Source organism: Vespula pensylvanica, chromosome 2, assembly GCF_014466175.1.
Source record: "Vespula pensylvanica isolate Volc-1 chromosome 2, ASM1446617v1, whole genome shotgun sequence".
Taxonomy (NCBI): Eukaryota; Metazoa; Arthropoda; class Insecta; order Hymenoptera; family Vespidae; genus Vespula; species Vespula pensylvanica.
The window spans coordinates 3,336,290-3,356,605 of NC_057686.1; the positions used below are offsets into that span (position 1 = coordinate 3,336,290).

Sequence of the window (20,316 nt, forward strand, 5' to 3'; positions counted from 1 at the left end):
TAGATCTATTCATTCATTCTTTGAATTTTATGTAACTGTATTATTTGTATATAAAGTAAATATTGTAGTAATCGTTCCGCTCTAAAATATTTATAAATATTTATATTAATCTGGAATATAAAAGCATGGAATTATCTTGAAGAAGTAAAGTAATAATTTTTAAAGAGTGTTTCATTATTGTATGCTTTAGGGTGCGTCGGTAAACGTAGAACCTTCGAATAATCTCTCTCTCTCTCTCTCTCTCTCTCTCTCTGTCTCTCTCTCTCTGTCTGTCTCTCTCTCTCTCTCTCTTATGCTTTTCTCTTTGGCTTTCACTATGCGCGATACGGCTGCGGCTATATTCAAAGCTCATTGTCTCGGTAGGTTGACCTGGAAAATTAATAGCGTTTGCACGCTTTCTACTCCTAATTTTTCTTTAGCTTCTAACCAACGTAGTCGGAGAAGATTTCACACTCTTATCATGATCTTTAATAACGATAAATCGTTTCGTTTGCCTCTTACGTAATATCATATTAAAGTTACAAAAAAGAATACTGTGTAATTCATATCTCGAGTGATTACGATATTATTTTATGAAATATCTGCCATAGTCCGATGTTATTTTATAATCTCATTTTGATTATATCTATTTACATATACCTACGAACAGTTTTAAATATGCGCTCAAGCGAAATTTTATAATTGAAAGTTAATTTAATTTAATTTAAAAAAATATCTGTATATCAGAAATAGTTAGTATTTTTTCCTTATTTTATACCAATGCTAGAATTAATTTAAAAATAATTAGTAGCAGCTACATTACCAAATTAAACGCGTTTGGTATGCTTATATTTTTTTTAATGCAACTCTTTACATATTCTCCTTTATGCTTTTTATCATCGTTATATTTATTGCTTACAATTGCTCTTTACTGGTTGTCTTTTAACGTATCTTTTAACAAAGAAACTCCGTAGTTTTATATTTATTTCGCTGGCTCCAACATAACGAGCGCGAATAACAAGCGGATACGACAATGAGCAAGCTTCATCTCTAACCCACCTCGCTTTTGAACTCTTTCCGTTCTCGTTTCTCTGGCTCGCTTTTTACGGATTTTCTCGCAATACAGTAACGTGGAAATACGAAGTCGAAAGGAAGAGATCGAGAAAAAAGAAAAAAAAAAATAAATAAAGAACGAAGGAACGTACTCGAAGCGAGCACAATGGCGTAACAGTTAAAAGCGGCTGAAGATGGTCTAAATTTTTAATATCAGCAACGATTTTCCGGTCACCCTTCTTCCTATATGCATCGATTTAATTCAAACGAGAGAGCAGTTCGTGGGGAAACGCACATGGCGCGATTTAAATTTCAGCACAAGTCGAACGTGCGGGAAATTTAAATCGAACCTTTGAAAAGTTAATGTCCGGAAGCTGCGCCTGGACCCCACTTTGTAATTTTGGAACGCGTATTCTCAAGCGCGTTCGATATTAACGATTTTTCCTCGTAACTTCGACGGTGAAACGTCGATTGATCGAACGTCACGAAATAACCTTTCATTTCTATTTTCTTCGGACGTGATATTAATCAGCATATCGACATATCGAAATATTAATTGAAACTATCGACTTATCTACATGAATTTAAACGTATTTTAACAACGGATGAAGATTGCTGAACGAATAACAGAAACGTCAAGTTCGATCTTGACGGACCTTGTTATTTTGCGGTAAAGAAGACGCGAGAAAACGGAACGAACAAGGTGTAGCGATCCGTGAAAATACTCGAAAGCTGTCTCAGGAAAAGGAGGGCGTCATTCAACGAGGCGAGACACGGTATGCCTCATTATACGGTCTTGACTCTGAGCTGCCACGTTTTCACGGGATGACGGGAGCCAATTTCATCTTTCCTCCCCCTTTGAAGCGACGACATGACTGTTCATCGCCCAAAGTCACGTACTGCGCGTACTAGTCCAAGTATCAAAGCGAAACACGCTGCTTTTGTCTTTGAAGGTTCTGCCGTAGGCTTACGGTAATACCTGATCTTCGGTAGAAACTAATGGAAGATACGAATTTGATGCGATAGAAAATCCTCCTAAGACTCGTATTTATGTATTATAATGAGAGCTGCTTCGATATTGATACATTTTAATGATTATTTATATCTTTCGTACGTATAACCTTTTTATTTTGTTGAGATAATACGATAATGTGTTTTTCGTTACACCGCTAATATTCGCAAAAACCTTAATTATACATTTTATTCGTAATTTTCCGTGTGACTTTTATTGAAAAGATGTTGGTAGATAGGTATGCACATACCAAGCTAACAAGCGGGCTTTGAAATAATTCTGCATAATATTACAATTTACTATATTCAACGACTAAAGCAGACCGAAACGGAGCGGAACATCATTGCGGTAAATGTTAATTCTTTTCCGTTAGATGTTACGCACTGGCCTAGGAGATAACACGAGGAAAATGTTGGCAGATAACGATTGTGGCTTTTCTCGAAATAAATTAATTTTATTAATCGGTGACCGTCTTACCACTTCATATTAATTATATTGAATTTTTAAAAATGTTTTAATACTTCCTTATTCCGATCTCAGTTCTCATTTTAATTCTAATTCAATTCTGAAATTAAATTTGCAATTTATCTAATTAATATTCGTAAGAATTTAAAATTATCCAAAATTCTTCGCGATATGACTATTACGGGAAGTAATACTATTTTCGTAGTATTCTATTCTTACAATCTCAGTTCAAAGAAATAATATTGCGAACGTTTTAATTCCGATAAGTTTCATAAAAGCCTTTCAAAAATCACCAGTTCCGTAGATCTCACAAAAGTCTCCTGAACGAAATTAAAACTAGAAATATCTAAAATTTTAATATCTCCACAATTTTAATTAAAAGTTTAAATATCTTATAATTTTCTTTTTGTATCTTGTTATCTTCGTAAGGAATTTGGAAATATAACCAACGAATAAATTTATTCGTCGCTATTCCTTATAAAATATTACTGTCCGGTCTTTTCTCTCCCGAACAGAAAGAAGCAAGTACGAGTAAACAAATTTCTTACACATCGTTATTTCGCGATTCTAATTATTTAAAAAATATTATTAGTTACATTTTTCGTTTTACGGTACAGATAATTAGGTAAATCTCTTCCAAGTTCTGTACAAGTGCATATATTTATCGACGCGCTTTGACGACTGGTAAGTACCTAAATGCTGTGTATGAATAGAACAGCAAATTCTCTGCTTAGGATCATTTCTGGGAAATGAGTAGGTAAAGCCGAATATTCCTTTTCAAATATTTATACGCATTCTCATCATTATGTAATGCCCAAGTTCTATCCTGAATAATTATTATTAGCAGCATTAGAATCGAAAAACTTTCCGTAAAAAATTTTTTAAGCTCGCGATACATAAATGAAAATTAGAGAAAAAAGATGTATTTTAAGGTTAAAAAAATAGAAATATGGTAAATTTAACATTAATGCATCGAAAAAAAAAGAGAAAAAAAAATTCACGTTTCATTATTGTTTTTAACGTTAACGTCAAACCAGAAGCGTTACGATCCGTCTCATAATTTTTTTTTCCAAACATCGCGATTCAAAAGGCAGTTTTCCATATATCTTCCATACAAAAAAAAAAGCTACCGTCTAAATAATTTCACAGTAGAATGCAGGGGGCCGCAGGCTGAAACGCCTAAATACGAGAAGTTCTCAGCGTTCTCGCTAGAAATGGTTTACAAAAATGTCGAGGAAGCCGCGCTTTAGAAACACAAACACGAAGTATCCTTGAAGGGGAAAGTACTACGGACACTCTTGCGAACGTTATGTACACGTGCGAGCGTAAGCTTGACGTGCGAGAAGGAACGAATAACAAAAAAACAAAACAAAACAAAATAGAAGAAGGAAGGAAAGGTAAATGGGTAAGTTACACGTTATATATGGGATACGTATTTATACGACGTGTCAGTGAGAGCGGTGTGTTCAAAGTGTAAGGGTGTCCAAAGTTGTCCCTTTAAGCGTCGAAGCTTGCTTTACGACGGGGATAGTTAGTCGTAGAAGGTAAGTTCGTTGCTGCTGGAGGCTTTCAGAAAGCGGCGCGAAGTGGAACAACGTTCTCGCCAATGGCTATTCCTGTAAACTACAATATCGTCCGACGTGGAATGTAAGAGTAAGAGAGAGAGAGCGGGAGAGAGAGAGAGAGAGAGAATAGGAAGAGGATAGTAGAAAGGCCGAGAGGGTAGTAAGGGGCTGCTGGCCCATTTAGATATCGATTTGCAATTTCACCGACAATTACACGAGGCGCGGAATACGTTTGTACATATCAGATCAGATTAAATGAATATTTATGAGCTCGAGGGCCGTCGTGCGACGCTGTTCCAGCTCCTGCGTCGGCTGCGTGCACGTAATCTCAGTTTGCAAACAAAGACTTCCCGATGTATCCATTACAAGGCTCCATACGTTGCGTCTCTGGTCAACAAGGTTTTCAAACACCTACGTCGAACTTCTGTTTTGGACCAAAAACACTGAGCATTTCGTGAAATTCAAGTTCCCTAATGTATTATTTAACATGGAATAATCTATTCTTAGAGGTTGTATATATTGCGATATCGTTATTAATGATAATAAATTTGTTTCTGGTAGTTTTAAGAATGATCATGTTAAAGGTTAATCTTACTGCGACTTTTAATCACAATTTACTAGACATTGTGCTTGATTACCGAATTATTCTTAATTATCGTGATAAACGAAGTAGCTTGATTATATCGTAAGAATATTGAAATGTTTTTTTCCACAATATGTCGATTGATAAAGGACGAAAGAGATGATACGAGATGATCCTTTACTTGTGGTATAATCGATTCTAATGGTAAGAAGTCTGTATAAAACGTAACGAGAAAGAAAAAGTGAAAAGGAAAGAAGGAAGAAAAAAACATCTGCTAAACGGAAGAAAACTGGAGGTTGAGTCCCACCTTTGCTCGAATCTGCTTCTGAAACTTTCCTTCCAAGGTAGAACTTCTCGAGGATCGCGCTCAGTGAGTGTAAATGAAATCCGCGTAATACTCTTTACATTCCGTGACAAAAGAAAGTCGCTAACGCTTTTCAACAGTAATTCCAAGACGGACGACGATGTCGGAAAGTAGTATGAAAGGATGAGAGAAGGTAGGAGTGGTACGCAAGGGATGGTAACGCGTTACTATCCAAAACTTGGCAACTTTCTTATGCGTTGGGAGTTTTGCTTTAGCCGGTTTACGTGTTCATCTTGTATCGTGTATTGTTCTCCTAATTGTATGCACCGGATAGCAATGATTCTCTCTTTCAGTTTCTCTCTCTCTCTCTTTCTCTCTCTCTCTCTCTCTCTCTCTCTCTCTCTTTCTCTCATTCTCTTTGTTAATATTATTTTCACGATAAAGAATAAAGAGAGAAAAGGAAGATTAATTTCGAAATCTTCATTGACGCATTTGTTAGCCGACCATATCCCAAATTCCGAGCTAAATAATTCATATTATTTAAACTTTCGTGAACTACATTTGTACATTCGATGTGTGTCTATATCGTTGAGATATATGAAACACCTTTTTCGTTCTTCTTTTTCTCGAGTCTTGTTCTCGGATAGAAACGAGTGGGCAGATCGAAGTAGTCGATGATATTTACGACGTTATGAGTATGAGAGAAAAGAAAAAGAGAGACAGAGAGAGAGAGAGAGAGAGAGAGAGAGAGAGAGAGAGAGAGAGCGAGAGAGGAAATGGGACGACGACAACCAGCCGGGATTTTCAATTTTATCTTCCAAATGATCAACCAATAAACTTGATTATTGGACGTCTCGTAGCCGGTCACCTGACAGAAAGAAAGAAAGAAAAGGATAGAAAATAGGAAAATTTTGTTCCTCTGAAATACAATGCAAGCGTGGTGATACGAGGCTGAACTCTTCTTCTCAATCTCTTTTCCGGATCTATCCACTTTTCTTCGGGAAATATAACGGTGCAATAACTCGATAATCGGATAAAAGATAGCCACCGGCGGTGTATACCTATGGGAAAAAAATCTTATCGAGGGGTAAAAATTGAGGTTCCCTCAGCTCGAAATCTAATTTGCGCTTATTCTCTCACTCTTTCCTTTTACGAAAAGTTAACCGTGTAACTCAATCTTTTAAAAAGTCATCTTAACTATAATTTTTCTTCGCTAATTTATATCAATAATGAAACAATTTCTTGACATGAAAAATGATGGGATAGATCTTTTAAAAAATATTTATCGAGTGAACTGAAACAACCGTCGATTTAAACGACTAAGATTAAATTTTGATCATTAGAAAGATCATTATCAATATATTATTATTATAATTATATTTATTTTTATCTGATAAATCGATATCATTCAATATTCCTCAACAAATAGCTAATTTCGAGATATGTTATTAGCACGATTAGCGCTATTAGCAATTAAGAAATAATCTGCTTATTTTAAAGATAATTTTATTCGTGATAGTTATCAATTTTATTACGTAAATCAATTCGATTTTTCGTTTATCAAAAATGTATTGAATTCATAACTACTTGCAATGATATATCTAGTTTGACAACCCGTCTGTTTTTTTCTTAAAAAATTGGAAATTTTTATATAATGTTATTAATTTTTTTATTATTAGACTATGAGTCGACGGAAAAAAAGATTTATATATATATATATATATATATATATATATATATATATATATGATACCCTTTGCACAAATCATTTACAGAGTATTTTTAACTCGTAATTAAAAAGTTTCTTGTGGTGTAAAAACCTTTTTGGGTGTTGTCATTAATAAATGAGGGAGTGGACGGATTAATCGTGTATTACTCTGGCAATTATAAACTTGGATCTCTGCTGTCATGTAAATCTAAAGCAGGTACTCATGTTATTTATTAAATTCGTCGGTTCGGATTAACGGAGACGAGACGAGAAAAAAGTGAAAGGTTATATTATTTTTTGAAATGGTGAAAATGGAACAAGGGAAAAGAGAGAATAAATTCATATCCGCTTTCTCGTAAACGAAATTCAAAAGTTTTTTTCTTTCGATTGGTCTACGATGCTGTTGCGAAACGGATGCCACTTTGGTGAGGAATGTTTGAATGATATTCCCACCTCTAGTGAAAAGTGAATCCTCTTTCACTTGCTACCACCGTTTGTCATCTATGTACCTATTCATCATAGCCTCCATCGTTCGATCTAGATTTGATGAGAGTTTGGTATTTTTGGACAAGTTGGAGATCCGCCTTTCCGCATTCGCTTCTGAATTGCTGACGTTCAAAAATCGACAAATCGCCATCTAAAAATAAAACAAATTGCAGCTTTTCTATAGGAGAAAATAAAAGATATACTAGAAAGAAAATAATATCGAATATTTTTGTTTTAATTCCTTTTATCTCTACAGCTTTTTTTACGAAAATGATCGTTCTTTCAAGTACTTCTTTTCTTTTTCAAATCGATAGGGATTTTTTGTTATTAGACACTCGATAGATCGTTCGTTATTTATAAGTTTCGATATTACTGAACTTCAATAACAATTGTTTCTATTTATTAATAGCCTCATAGACTTTATCTTAGAAAAATGTATCATCTACCGATATATAATGCATTATTCTTCATAATATCAGAAGTAACAAAGTTAAAAAATAATAACTCGTCTCGTATTAACATCGATCGCTTTTATTTATGATTTTAAATATTGTTATCATCCGGTATCATTTTTATCTTTGATATCTTTTTAATTTGTTCTCGGATAAAATAATTAATTTTTTATTTTTTGCATAGAAATGAAAAAAGAAGCAACGAAAATTTGTGATTTGATCGGGGCAAAAATAGATGCAATCTCTTCAGCGACGATTACTGGTTATAAAGGTCATCCCACTCCTTTCCTTTCTTTCTTTCGATAAACGAGCAAAAAGTAGAAAGTGCATACTTCCGAAGCTTCGAAGCTTAATGTACCGTGAATAACGTTTTTTCGATGAGACGTATATATCAAAGAAAGATTTTCCCTATTCTTTTTATACATTTTAATGCTTTTTCAAAGTTTGGAAACGAAATAAAGGATAATGTCTAGTCTTAAAGTATCATTGGAATATTCACGATATTTCTATGAGAGATAAGCTTTCATAAGCCAAGAATATCTACAATATACTTAATAATCATTGATAACATATACACATTCTATATATATAAATATATATACTCGATTTAATCGGATTGAAATCCAAATCCATTCCTTTTTCGAACACGAATATAAATCCCCGTAAATATCGTTGCATTTATTATTATTTTTTTGTTTTGTTTTTTATTATTTCTTTTTCCATTCTACATCGACTTATATTCGACAAAGGAATTAAGACCACAATCCGAAGAAATATACGTGATAAAAATAAAATCGAACGAGTTGCAAATTAATTGCAAATGCTGACGGATTTAAGCTTAGGATTATCGAAATGTGCGTTACAGACGTGCACAAGAATTTCTCGATCTATTCTTTTTTACTGATTTGCATGGACAATGAAATTCATCGTATCGAATATGGATCGGATTACTATTTGATTGCGATGCGAACATATTTTTTCATAAGTATCGATTCTACATTACATATTTAATGATGTTGCGAATAACACTCTAATGGCGTTATTTTCGAGAAATTGTTAAAATATTTCCCGAAATATTTCTAAATCGTTAAAAAATATTTCTAAAATTGTTAAAATAGTTGTTGAAATATTTTTTGAGAAACATTTTCACGGATAGAAAAAAACTTAAAACTTTTATAGAGCAAAGGTCATTTTAACCTATCCTTCTTTCCCAAAATTTTTCACTTTTTAAAGGATAATTTAGTCGAACATAAATAATTTAATCGAACAAAAATAAAACGAATGGTTTTAATCAAATTAAACGAGAAAGTCAAAATACTTAACGGATTATAATAGAAAATCGATCTAATATTAGAAAATCGTACAAATGATGGGAAATTTATCGGTGGTTTCTCGTCGTTTTACGGTTTTCCTGCAATTCACCGAGTACTAACTACGAGAGTAAACTCGGCACCTTGCTGAGTGTCTTACCTGTCGATCCAGTTCGGAAGTTTATTCTAGGATACTTCTTGGCAGGTTCTGATCGGACTCGCACTAACCACCATGCTGTAATCGAACTTCGTTACCCATTTAACTTCAGAACAGAAATCTTTAACGCTTCCTCACCCCGAATTGTTGAACAATCCAAATACGAATTTATCGATCCACTTTGAATAACCATGTTAAATTTGTTTAATCGATCATAGCTGATGCACTGATGCTCTATTTATTAATTTATTGACTCGTTTAGTATCGTCAAATCAATAGTATACTAAAGTATTTTTCAAATTTATTTGAAAAGGTAATATTCACTCCGTTAATTACAATATTGTTTTATCATTATATAATATTATTTATTTTATCATTATATATTGTTTATCATTATAATATTGTTTAATCATGTATATAATTACGATATTGTTTTACTATCCATTACGTTAACGTTCATTATTTATACGTTATGTTCATTATTTTTCTTTTATGATAAATTGATCATAATTGGTACTCTATTATATCTCTTATTATATTTATTACGTTTCTAAGAACGAGTAACATTAGTATTGTCAAGAAAATGATACTATAAAGTAGATACGTTCGTTATATTCATTTGCCTACATTTTATATCGAAAGTTACTAATTATAATCACGAGGTATTTTCTCACTTATTCCTGTATTAAACAAGTAAATAGAGAAAATTGTCACGAGATAGAAAATGAAAACCACTTGCTTCTCTTTCTCTCATATTTTCTTCCCTTTTTTCACTAACACCTTTTTTATCGTGCTCGAGGTTGTATTAAAACTCTCTCACGAAGCGAATAATAAATACATACTGCTGAATATATTCATTTTCTAACGATAATGCAGGAACTTGTTTGCAGAGAATAGTTTCATGTGAATAATATCGAGCAGCATAATACTATGTGTCATGTTCTATAAGTATCGATTGAAAAGTGTACACGAAAGGAAATTTAGAGATTGCCTGATAAAAAAAAATCAAAAGGATTTTAATTATTTCAGTTCTATTATTGTATCTCGATCAATGATTTTACTTAACGATAAACAAAAACTCATATTTATAATTATAATATTTCATTATATTTTTTCTCATTCAATTAATATTCGATATTGCACGATTGTTCTAATATCAAATCGAATTTGCTTCTTTTTTCGATACAATCACCGATGAATATGCACATATAACACATACAACATGCATCAATATAACAACTTTCAGAAAGGATCGTTTCACGAATACATGCATAACTCTAGGCTACCGTTGCTATCCGCTCGTCAAACGTTTATTGGGTCACGGGCTTTCGCTGCAGTGCTAGAACTCGCGTGGTCTCCATAGGCAGGTAAACGAGCGTACGTGCGTCAAACTTGAACATGTGTATATATATGAATATCGTAGGACTTCGGAGTGTCGCTTGTATATGTCTTGTATAAGAGAGAGAGAGGGAGAGAGAAAGAGAGAGAGAGAGAAAGAGAGAGAGTCATGCGCGACCCTTAGAAATCCTCCCTCTGATACGTGCTCGACGAGAAATCTCTATTTGAACAGCCGCAGATGCGTTTCCTCGTTGCGAAACGAGATATACCATCTCCATCGTTTCTGCGGACAATCACCACGAGATATTTTGCCTCATAGATTCCAACAAATTGATACGATGTTTTCTAAAATTTCAAACGATCGTAGTAATAAAAAACAAAACGGATATATGAGCCTGAACTATCGGATAGGATCCTATATTCATAAAAAACGAACGAGAGATTGTTAAAGTTCTTAACTGTTATTCTTTATTTTGTTTTTTAATGTATATAAACAGAATGATCCAAATCTATTTTTTATGGGATATAAATGATACTGTAGACATACACAATTTAGTTTTACAGACAATTTTGTTCTATCTTAGATTTCGATAATATCAGTATCCATTTTAAATTGTAACTTATACTTACAGTTAAATTTATATATATATATATATATATATATATATATATATCATAGCAATTTATCGATATATTCAAATGTGAATACGAAAAATATATGATACGATCGAAGTCTTTCTTCTACGAAAAAAATCGTAATAAGAAATTTCTTGAGGTAATGACTAACAATAAAATATAAATGATTATCAATTTTTTCGTATCTCATGATAACGTTATCGATGAAAGATCTCGATCGTTTTTCTTTCTTTTAAATATTCAGCTAATGTGAATACATACATTTGTTCTTTAGTCTAATTTTGATGAAATATAAGTGATTTAACGGAATCTATGTAACAAATTCTCACTTATTAAAGAAAAGAAGTTACTTTAATAAATATTGCATTAAAATTGTTTCTCTAAAAAATTATGTCTTTTTTTCCATCTTTTTTCATTTTTAATATCGAATAATGTAACGCGAATAATAACTTGAGTTGCGTAAGAATTAGAAACAATTTATAATTTCCTTTTCATTTCCCTTTGTCTTTTACCTCCGTTTATCTATTTGTAAAAAATTAACATTTCATTGGTTCTATCGTTTAAAAAATTCAAAGGGGTTTCAGCGAAGACATTTTCCAGAAAATTTTAGATAAAGCTACGCGAATGTTGCAAGATTACTCGGTAATATTAAAGATTTTTAGATGAAAAGAGAGAGAAAGAAAGAGAGAGAGAGAGAGAGGAAAGGAGGGAATCAGAGGCGGTAGCGCGTTAAGAGGGGTCGTTTTTGACGTACTGTAAAGTAGATTTCTTAGCTGGATAAAGTAACGTCAAATAGGAGATGAATAAACGAAGCAACCACACTACGAATGAAAATCTTCCATTGAACGAGAAAGCCATTGAAATGGAATATCCGCTTGTAGCTTTTCGACGCTTTATTTCTCTTCATGTGAACGTACTTGAACATACACGTATAGTAGACGCCTGTAAGCAAATATCCGAAGTAAAGAATGTATCTATATTCATAGCTATATCTGATGTAATAAAAGCCGGATGACCCAATAAACATTCGACGTCTACTTAAATAGGATGATATCGTATTGGTTATTATATTTCACATACCGAAGCGTATCTATGTATATTAGAACACTTAGGGTATGAAGAGTAAATCTTAAATTCGTTCGATATGGAAGACGGATAGGGGACTAATATTTCTTGAGAAATTTTTTATTATCTCTTTTTATTAAATATTCAAAATATATCGAGAGATTCGTTTAGTTCGAAAAAGAAATATCTGAGCGATAAGTTATTAAGAAAATTTTTATTTTTTTTTTGTTTTTTTTTCTCTTTATTTCATATATCTTCAACGATATATTTCTATGAAGAACTTTTTCATATTTCAGAGAAGATTAATCTTAATCTTATATTTATAACATGAGCGTTATGATTTAATTTCTACAAATAAATGATCGTTTAATAGATAGATAGATAGAGAGAGAGAGAGAGAGAGAAAGAGAAGAAGGTAGAGGTAGAAAGACAAAACTACAAGTCGTTTCTTTTCGTTATTGCAACGAAGATGAAGTAGAAATAAAAAGAAAAAAATCGACAAACGGACAGCTTGCAGCTGTAAATAGGGTCCACGGTTGTTTCTATCCCGCTGGTTGCATCTGCTCCCACCTCTTTCTTTTCTCTCTCTCAAGCAAATGCACGGCAACAGAGATAATCTTCCGTGTTTGCACATCTGTTCATATTCTATCTTTCTTCTCGATGCATTCGCCTTTTGCCCGTTCCACTTGTCTATTCTACCTCGCAAAGTTTTCTGTTGTCCTCCGTATATGTAATATCGAAAATAGTGTCTATCTACGTGACTCTTCACATATTTGCTCGAGATGAGAAAATATCGCGTAGCTATCGAAAGATAAATTCACTCGATAACAATTGAATTGTCTTTTCCAAATTTATGTAGATACGATCAAATATCTCTAGTTTGTCGCTATAAAAATATACGATAGCGTCTGTGTATGTACTTAGATATATAACAGTATGTATGTAGTTCGATAATATAATCTAAGAATCGATAGAAAGAGTAGTGGGAAGTTGACAAGCCATAGTGAATCGATAAAATTAGAAAATCGCCGACGATGCATATGTGTCACGAAGAAGTTTTCAATGACGTACGACTTTCATTTGGTTGTTGTTATTCTATGTACCTTAGCGTGACAGTGCTCTGGCTGGGTGCCAATCTTCACATCTCATTCCTCCCTTTCGTGTTCTATTTAAACTGCATCGTAGTTCACGCTTCTTTACTCTGCGATAACTCTTATTCGTGATGATCGCTAGCTGCTTCAAAAACCTACACTTTTGTTATTTGCAAATCGTTCTATTCATTTCATTCATTCCAAAATGTAATTTGTTTCTTTTTTCTTTTTTATAGCGTATATCCAAATAACAAGATTTTCTTTTCTCCAGGTACTCATGTCAGAACTCAAATTATCTCGGAACAGATGTTAAAGAGGTAAGTAAGAGAAATGATTTACTTGTATTTTTCAGTTTTTAAGATTATTCGAAATGAACGTAAAAATATACATTTTTCTTCATTATTCTTAATATTTACACACACACACACACACACACACATATATATATAAAATAAATAAATATATAAATGAACATTCTCTACGATTACGATTAATTACATACCGTCTTTTTTCAATCAAACAAAACTAAACAGTTTCATTTTCATTTCATTCTGAAATCAATATTTGCTGAGTTGACTATAGATATTGACTCTACGGTACGCTCGATCGTTTTCTTATCCTATTCAATTTCTACGGATGCTCGTACGTTGTCTCTTTATCACTTTTTCTCCTTTTTCCTTCGAAACATTCCCTTCGGGCAAAAGAACGCTCTCAACGATAAGTAGAAACCACTGCAAATTGAAGCGAAGTGGCCAATGCTCTTAACGCTAAAAGAACTTTTTTCCTACTTGCCACCCAAAACAAAAGTGTTCAATATGAAATAAGATTTTTTGCATGAACGTTTATTCGTTGGTACCATGGAAGCATTATTGTTAATGTTTTTGTCGACACTCTTGACACATGAATGATATCGAATACTCGCTCTTCGTTTCTTCTTTTTTTTTCTTATTTTTTTATTTGTTTAAATTTCTTATCTCTATTTTGTTCGTTCAGAAAAATAGTGATTGTGTGAATTCTTTTCATGCATTCCTACAATCGAGTTTTTCTGAATCGCAATTTAAATATTAATTTTATGGTTACTTGACAGTAGAGACAAATAGAAAATTTCGATATCTCTTTTTTTACAATTCTTTTTTTTTCGTTTAAACTTGCTCACGTTTCATGTAAAATACGTATGTTTCCTCTACATGGCATGCCTAATTAAAAATCGAACTCTCCGTTTTTTTCTTCCGTTTCGTATATCTCGGTCCATTACGTAAATTAGTAAGAATGTCAAGCGCACTTACCGTGATGACATCGATAATTAGCATTATGGCTTTTTGTCATGCGAACGAAATGAGTTTTATCGCTGGTAATGATCCAAGTAATATCGTACGTGCTTGATTTTGATCTAAGCATTGCGAGATTGGAAAAAATTTCTTGCATTACGTATGATTCTTTGGCATGTCGGTAGGGCAAAAGTATATTATAATAATATAATCATAAAGATTCAGATCTATTTACCTGATAAATGCATAGAGAACGAATTTACTATACCATGCAATAATTGTAGCAATTGACATTAATATGTAATAGATTTGGTGATGGATCGAAATGAGTGTAATGGGAATATTTTAGCGTTAGTGTTAGAAAGATCTTGTTGCTTATCCAATCTGTTTTTTTTCCCTTGGATTTACTCGAAAGCTAAAAGCCTTAACAATTATTATTGATCGATGTCGGATTTTATCACGGTCGATGATGTAGTAGGTTGTAAATGGAAGCAATATGACAAATTGACGTTGTTATTAATACTCATTACATTTCCACAAATTTATAGATTATACAATCATATTTACAATAACTTAATCATTTGATTATTCAATATACATTATTACCGATTAAAATTAATATTGATCGGATCAATGAATATCCGAAGCTTTTAGTCGTTTCTTGATAGTTATTCATTCTTCTTTTTTTCATTTTAATTACATCTTCGTTATGTCAATGATGAATTTAACGATGATCCTGCGTGAATTAGAATCATAAGCGAAGAAGATATATACGCTTTAACGTTTTAAAGACTAGATTGTTATATCTAATTCGTATCGATTTCAGTGCTAAAATTATACGGAGGTTTAGATCTGGCTGCAAGTACAATCATTCTCATGTTGTCTATCAATCGTATCTCGTCAGCTTTGATTATCTTTGGTTATCGTTCACTACGATCTATTTTGAATAGAAACTGATCTCTCTCTCTCTCTCTCTCTCTCTCTCTCTCTCTCTCTCTCTCTCTCTCTATTTATCTATCTATCTCTCTTCCTTTATCTCTCATATTCACACATTTTATCTTATGATAAATTTTCTTTCTACCGATCATTATGAATCATTGATTAATTTATGATTAATCTTTGTCAAAAATTTTCTAGGTTGGTTAAAATTATTTACCATAAAAAACTGATATAGGTATATCGTGTAAAAAGAGGCGGTACGATTTTTAACGACCCCTAGTGATAAATATTTATTGCAAAACAGAGAAATTTATCTGGACCCAAAATTAGCGAGTAATGGAATATTTTATGAAATTAGGTGTTCCTGTAAAATCGCAAAATTAACCTGAGTATGCTAAACTTAGTTAACACAACATGTGAAAATGGAGATTCAATACGTAATGTTGAATACAGTTCACAATGTTCATATGCATTGTGCATGAATAATAAATTGTTCATTTGTTTTATCTTGACAAACGTATAAGTTACTGAACGCATGTACTTCCACCATCTCTTCCATTTTCTATTTCCCGTATATTTTTTTTTCTTCTTTCGTAATGAAAAATTTGTAACAACGATTTGTATTTGCGTTGCGTTTCCCAATTTCTAAGTAATTTATAATTATAACGAATATAATAGATTTGTTTCAACGTTCACGTTGAACAGATTAATAGATTAAATGTGCTAGAATGTAAAGCTCTTGCATCGTTTTCTATGATTCCTCGTCCATCGGTCCTATTGTCCCATCGATTTCTATAGTTTCGTCCTTAGAGAGAACAGTTAGAATGTAACAAGGAGATTCGCGAGAAATCGGCTTGCGTTTAGCCACAGGAACCAGCTCAGGTGGCGTGTAGTCCAGGACAATCTGATTTGTACCGTACTTGTAAATCTCGAAAATAAATTATTCGAGAGTAAGTAAAATACCTTTGGTTACTGATTAAAACCGGAAATCAATGCGACCTTTTTATTATTTATAACGTCGGAAACGTTTTATCATCGACGGCAAAATAATTTTTAATTATCATATAATCGACTGAATCGAATCAGAAACGATCGAAGTATTCATTATTTATAAACGATTCTCATTATATTTATCTGTTCCCTACACCATTAATGTACTCTCCATCAATCAATCGATAGCCGACGAATAATCGAGTCGAGAGATAGAAGGGGAGATAAAATATTGTATATATTATTTTTAATATATCGTATACGGAGAAAACGATTAAATTCACGTTCATGCTCGTATTCTAAATCATTTCATCTGTTACATAAAGTCAGAAATCCCTAGAGCGTATATTTCTAAATTTTGACGGTGGTGTGTATGTAACTTACACATATATTGGATGGACTACGGACAGCTTGCTTCGAACTAATCCAGATGCGATGATAAATTAAACTGTTTCAGAGAGTTTAAACGAGGCTTAATGTAGCGCTATTCGTCGACGGGAGCGAGTGCAAATTGCGATGTCGCATCGTAATAATTCTCCTTCTGTATCTCTCTCCCCTTTCCTGTCTCATTCTTTCTCTTTCTGTCTGTCTCTCTCTCTCTCTCTCTCTCTCTTTCTCTCTCTTTCTCTCTCTCCCTCTCTCTCTCTCTCTCTCTCTCTCTCTCTCTCTCTCTCTCTTGTTCTCTTCTTCTTCCTATTTTTTTAACCAAACCATGCTCTTCCAATTTGTGTCTGACTTCGTTTTTAAGAGAATCCACTTATCTGAGAAAACATAGAACTTGCTTTCTTGTTTGGTGTATTATTACGTGGCTCAGTCTTGCTTGAAAAACCGCTCAATTTGGAGGCTGACGTTTTTCGGTAAAGCTTAAAGATAACCATGGTTTTCGAGGTCCGAGGCAATTAATAAAAAATGCAAAAAAATATGGCTACGATGGACGAAAAAAAGAACGATACGATTTTGCGGTATTTTTCGACAAAGCTTTTAGATCCACTTTTATCGAAATTTCGATAGCGTTAAAACCAATCAGTTTTGATAAAAACAACAATGTGTCTTTAAAAAATATTTCTCGATGCGAAATTTCTTCGTAACCTTTTATTGCATTGTGAGCCTTTCATTGCACTGTTTAAGCTTCCAAGGAATTGGAGATAAGTGAGGAAGTTTTATTTTTTAGCATTAAAACACGATTCATGAAGAAGTTAAAATCGACGAGTTACTTTTGTCAACGGAACCGTTAACCTCGCATTGTCCAGAATTATCCGTAACTCGAACTTTGTTCAATCCTTCTTTCTCCTTCTGTCTTACCCTTCTGTACTATCCGATAAAGTTTATTTTTATTTTATTGACTTTTAAGTGCTTTTTACGTTCATGAAAAATTTCTGACAAAACAAAATTTGAATGGAAAACAGACTTTTTATCTTGCTTATAAAGATAAACCATTATATCGAATAAGAATGATTATTCTTTTTTTGGACGAAGATAAGAAAGAAAAAATAGAGCGGCACGAATACAATAAGATGTTCTTGATCGAATAAAATAGTAGAATATCTTAAACATACCCACAGCGATGAAGAAAACTTAAAACGACGCGCTTCTCTGGTAGACTAATTTCTTTCGTCGCTCTGAATATCTTCATCAAAGTTCTCCCTCAAATTCCTTCATCAACGCCAGTAACGTAACAGGAGTAATGCGAGTAATGCACTCGACGCTCGCAGCATGTCTTTTCACGAATAAAACGTCGACTGCACACAATCTTCCAACGGATTCCGACTGCAATGGCTTTCTCACGTTTACGTCAATTTTGCGGGATGATGATATTCTAAAGGTATTCGAGTATCCCGTGTCAAATTTATCATAGCTAAAAATTTTTCTAGGCAATCACCACGATCGCAAAAACTATTGAATAATGATAATAATTAAAATAACTCGTTCGACATTTTCCGTCAACTTTCGTTGATAAATTAAAGGTAATAACTTAACGGTGTTGGAATATTTGAGAAGTTGTCGGTTTGTTGCACCAACTGACCAGTCAGCTTAGCTAGCCACGGAGTCCTACGAGTGGCTAGAGCTCACGCTCTATGTATAATAGTTATACGCAAACGCTGTATTATAGAAGTGCTCGGCATATCTGGGAAATTCATGAAATACCGGGACCAGCTGGCTATGGTCAAACGTCAAAGCTAGTTTCCTCTTCTCTCGGTCTCCTCTTTCCCACCTCTAACTCCTCCCTATTTCTCCCCTTACACTTTCTCTACGAGTCCTACCGGAAGTTTCCGCCTTTTACGTCATCGTCCTTCGCTCCTCGGCTTCCTGTTTCGTTGCCTATGGCCTCTTCCTGCTCTCGCCTTTGCAAACCGACGCTGTACGAAAATTAATGTAATCGCAAATGCGCTTTTACCTGATTCTGGAACATCGGACTTTCCGGTTTAAATGTTTTCAGAAACATTCATGAAGTTTTTATGTACAATTATTTAAAACGAAAATAGAATTTGACTTATTAAATTATTTCGGTATCTTGTCATATATTCGGAATATATCTTGCTAAATTTTTATCAAGCATACGATATTCTCCAATTTGTAATTTAGACGAGGAAATTACCAAAGATTTGATTATAGATGATAAATTTAATCGTCATTGGAGATCAATCAATATTTTTTCCACGCAATAGCTTTTTCACCGCGTATGCATTTGAGGTGTTTGTTGTAAGTAATTTTTATTCCTGGTGCATAGTACTGCTTGACAGTTACAAAATGGTCATATATTATAAACCACTAGAATGTGATTTAAATTCAGTCCTTGTAGCTTTTCCGTGTATCCGAGAATACTGTCGTCGTTACCGTTTCATATGAAGTTTGTGAATCCAGTTCCGATAAATTATTTGATCTGAAAGAGTTTACCGACTCGCTCGCTATGCGACCGATGGACCTTTCCGATAAATTATTATATTAATATATCGTTAAATATCTCGACTTGTCCTCCTATATTAATTTTATATTTTATATTTTATATATGAAATACATATGTAGGTATAATTTCAGATGTTTATTTTAAACGACTATTATAGATCATTCGACTTTTTCTTTCCAATTTAATTTCTTTCTATCGTGGAAATGACACGTTGTTGGCTGATTTTCTCAGGAAAAGAAACGCCCGCTGAATTAGCCGGTGGTTTCAACAAATAGGATGCAATTCTAGTAGCTTCAGTTAAAGCGGCTTAGCAGCGCTTGAAACGAGACGAAACAGGCATGTCATCTATTTTCCGGACGACATACTACTCCACCTCTCTCATTCTTCTCTTTCATTCTCTCCTCTCTCATTTTGCCCTTTACTCAGAGTTGGTATAGTATGTTGGGCCAACCGTTGTTATATTATCTATGTCACAGCCAGTTAGATTAGAAACTTCGCGGATAGAAATTTATCGAATTATCAATTTATCAACTTTCCTGGGCTATGCTTGTGACTAAAAATATATCCTTAAAATGTAAAATTTTGAATTACCAGCATCGACGACGTTTCAAATGTTTCGGTAAAAGAGGATAGATAGATAAAGTAGCGTGGAGTTTGCTTTTTGAAAGATAAAAATTCTTCTTCGCAAACGTCAAGTATTCCTGTAGGTATTCTCTCTCTCTCTCTCTCTCTCTCTCTTTCTGCTTGAAAAAAGGTCAATTTCGGAGATAGAGTATGGGAAAGAAAAAGAGAACATTGGCAGCAGCCCTTATTCGCACGACGTTTTATTCTTCTCCGAATACGTCATATGTCCTCGAAAGATCAACATACGTTCATCCATTATACATTACCACTTCAGCACCAAGCTTCCTTCATGAATTCTTTCGAACAGCGAGATTACGTGTCGACTGGTGCTTTTCGTCTCTTTCTCTCTCTCTCTCTCTCTCTCTCTCTCTCTCTCTCTCTCTCTC

General features: G+C 33.5%; 1 protein-coding gene across 5 annotated transcripts in view; it reads left to right on the forward strand.

Annotated features, from left to right (window-relative positions):
• Window positions 1–20,316, forward strand: part of LOC122637822 — a 231,169-nt gene that overhangs the window by 87,049 nt on the left and 123,804 nt on the right. For all 5 annotated transcript variants that reach the window (XM_043830218.1, XM_043830220.1, XM_043830222.1 and 2 more), the window contains one exon: window positions 13,476–13,521. The gene's annotated coding sequence lies outside the window, so the exon portion shown is untranslated. The remainder of the gene's footprint in view (window positions 1–13,475; window positions 13,522–20,316) is intronic.